A 3,631-nucleotide genomic window follows, 5' to 3' on the forward strand; every position below is an offset into this window, starting at 1 on the left:
CCAGAGACATTTTGTGGGGGTGGAGTGGGGAATGGTATCAAAAACGGGGTGGGGGGGAGGGAAATGCATGGGATTATGGTGATGTCACATGGGTGACTTGGTGATGGGAAACCCGAGGGGATTACAATTGAGATGGAAAAAAAATGTACAAAATGATGTAAAAATAAACTTTTGTAATAAGAAAAAAAAAAAACAGGAGAGTTTCAATGCTCAATTTCTGGCCCTTCGTGGGGAAACTACTATTGCTCAGTCTCAACAAGGAATATATAATGATGGATCATTGCTCATCTTCATTAAAAAGCCACGAGCTCCAAAATAGTGGGTCCTCATCTTTGGGCACTAAGATTAATATCCTTAATTAATTTTGCTCATTTCTAACACAATTTGTTTTGCATTTGTATTTTTCCTCATAGATCAAGAAAACACAGATACAAATATGTTTAATTTATCCCAAAAGGCCAACTTGTTTGGGGTAATTAATATATGACAGATTATCACAATTCTATTTTAGATTTGTCTATTCTGGTAGTTGAAAGATTACCAGCAATATTACTTTGGGATTTTTGTGAATTAAAAAAAAAATTAGTAATACAGGGACCTTCCTGGTGGTGCAACAGATTAAAGCACTGCACTACAAAGCTAGACACAGCCATTGCAGCACAAGTTTGATCCCCAGCCAGGGTGGTGACCCACATGGTGCAGCAGACCTCTCCTGACCCTCCCGCTGCTCCCCTCAGCAGTGTACTTCGTCAGTCCACCTGTTCTGCTCACCCCTCTGTCTCTGGTGAACCCTCTCACCACCACTGAACCTCTGGCCTGTACCCCAGTTCTGTGTGCATTATTTTTTAAATATTTTTTAAACAAAGAATAATACAAAAATGACAAACCCCTTTTCTTACTGCAACCCAAAGTCAATTTTAATGGTCATCCTGTGGGAGCTCAAGCAATACTCAAATGGTCCTGAGACTCGGCTGCTGTCGCCTCTAGTTGGTGAAGAAAGGAACAAGGAGTGACGGCAAAGAAAAGTTCCCTCTTGCACTGTGTCCACTTAACCACGAAGACAGAAAAGAGCACCAGGGGATGTTGTGAGGACAGCGAAGGAAGAACACACGGCAGGACAGAGAAGGGGACAGAGTGACCAGGTCCCGCCGCCGCCATGGCAACCCCCTGATTACTGGCGGCCGGACCTCCCTGGGGACTGCTAATGAGAATGCCACGCAGACCATCTTCTCCCCAAGATGATAAATGCCATCAAATTAGACATTAAAAATATCAGCCATGGTAACAGACAAGGGAGAGACAGGCTGGAACTACAGCTACGGGAGCAGATCACGATGCTAACAGCGGCCCTCAACGGAGAACCTGAGACGTGCCTGACACTAGCTGAGGCCCCGGAGAAGGAACCAGTGAGAATGCAGAGAGGGAGGGAGACAGCAACCAGAGAGCATTTAGCCCAGAGGCTCTCACATTTAGTGGGCACAGGCCAGGAGAACCAGGGAACATCCCATAACACACAGGGGAAGCTTTCCAGAAAAGAACCGCCCAGTCTAAAGTGACAATGGTGGGAAAAGTGCTGATTTGACTCTCTCCACTTTGGTCCAAAGGGGCGAGGCCCAGCTCCGCGCGGTGTTTCCTGACCAAGTTCACTGGCATCCACCCTCTATATCTCTATCATCTATCAGCTTCCTAATGTCGTTCCTGTATCTATCAGTCATTATCTTTCTATCTACCCATCTGCCATTTACTTAGCTATCTTAACCGTCCATGTATGTAGTGAGCAGTTTAAAGTTTCATTTGCATAAGGACCCTCCCCCACTCTGAAAGGTGCCAGAGCCATGCACCGCTCCCACAGAAGCAAGCACTTCTTTCCTTTTCCTCCATTTGCAAGAAGCCCATCACCGCCCTGAATGGCCAATCCTCGGAGCTAAGTCCTCTTACTAAGGCTACTTTTCAGGAGTAGCACAGCCATTGCAAAGGAGAGACAGCTCCCGTGTGGACACCCCCTCATCCCACGTCTACCGCCCACCTCCCACGGCTGACTGGGATACCAGCTCCCCAGTGCTCAAGACAAGATGCTAAGTCCTCTGCCCTCCCACTGCCTACGTGTTGGCCTGAGGAAGCATCACCTCTCCGGCCCCACCACACCCAGTCCCTTCCATGCCAGCTCCTTGCTACAGGGCCCTCAATGAGGGCCCAAAGAAAAGGAGCAAGATATTCTTGAGAAAACAAAGTGGCGTCAGGTCCTCCAGGGACGCCCCACTGGGAGGCGCGGGGGGAGCATGAAGGATTTTCTACCGGGGGAAGAGGCTCTGCAGCTTATACCTGTGGGAGGTCAAAGTAGGCAAGGAGAACGTATGGCGGTGGGCAGAACCAGAGGCGGCTACCTGGAAGAGGCAGCAAGCAGAACGGTGGAGAGAGCCAGGGAAGGTGGAGACAGATGAAAGAGAAGCCTCCAGCTCACTCAGGTCTTAGAGCCACTGACATGGGCCCAACAACAGAATCTTCACAAACCTGGTAAATACGCCCTAGTCAGGTGTACAGTTTCCATTGGCAGCAAAATAAAGCCCAATTTCCATGTCCGCCAATGCCCGTGACGCCCGGGACGAAGCCCGCATTCCACTACTGGATGCAACTGCTGGTACGCTGCCCCCCCCGCCCTGGGAGCCCGTGGCCTCTCAGCCTTCTGCCTGTCTCAAACCTCTCCCTCCAGGAACACCCAAGCCTCACCTACTTTTCACACTGGCAGCTCACACTGTCTGACAGAAATAAGGGTAACTAGGTCAACCAGGAGGTCGACTGCTAAGGAGCGGGCGTCTTCTTCTCTTACTGAGTTCTAGCCGTGGACCCGGCACTGGACATGGCAACTCGACACAGTCCTCCGAAGGATGAGCTGTGATCGTCCCCAGTTTGCAGTCAGAGAAACTGAGGCACAGATGGGTTGACTTTAGTTGCCTGGGTCATTTTGCTGACTGTTCCTACTTAGGGACTGAAGCTTACTTCTGGTAGCTGACCCAGCCGAGCTGTTCTCTCCAACCTAGCCCATGCTCCTAGAGCTTCCATGAGGGATGATGCCTTCCACGAGCCCCAGCTCTCTGTGCACCCTGGTCCCTGATAACCTTCGCGCACACAGGGCTCCACATTTTGCGGTGCTGCCTGTGGCGGCTGATGGGCATTAGCAGCAGTAACAGGTATGACCTGGTACTTCTGCCCATAGAATTAGCAGCTGGGAGAGGGCATTCAGTCTTTGTTCTGCTCCTCCCACAAGATGGAAACACAATTGTGAAGGCTGGAGCTCCAGCTGCCATCCTGTACCATCAGGTGATTCCAAGGCCAGACGACACACCTTGAAGCAGAGACAGAGGGTCCTTAAAGCACCCTGGGCCACCAGGCTAGTCCTAGACTGCCCGTCTCCGGGGTCCTTTATCTGAGAAAGGAAAAAGCTGCTTCTCTAGGTTGTGACTGTTCCTCTTGCCCCTCTGTGACCTGAGTCCAAATCCCCTGCAACTGGAGCAGACCCAGCCGTGGCCCGTGGACACTGTTTGGACCACGTGTGACTAGGAGTGGTAGTAACTGCTTTAAGGGGTTGTCACTGTGTGCCAAAAAAAAAAAAAGAAGAAGAAGGAAAGAAAGA

General features: G+C 50.2%; 1 protein-coding gene across 4 annotated transcripts in view; it reads right to left on the reverse strand.

Annotated features, from left to right (window-relative positions):
- FGF13 (fibroblast growth factor 13) overlaps positions 1 to 3,631 on the reverse strand; it is a 411,595-nt gene that overhangs the window by 338,357 nt on the left and 69,607 nt on the right. The window lies entirely within an intron of this gene.

This window comes from Condylura cristata, unplaced genomic scaffold, assembly GCF_000260355.1.
Source record: "Condylura cristata isolate star-nosed mole 26May11 unplaced genomic scaffold, ConCri1.0 scaffold00019, whole genome shotgun sequence".
Classification (NCBI taxonomy): Eukaryota; Metazoa; Chordata; class Mammalia; order Eulipotyphla; family Talpidae; genus Condylura; species Condylura cristata.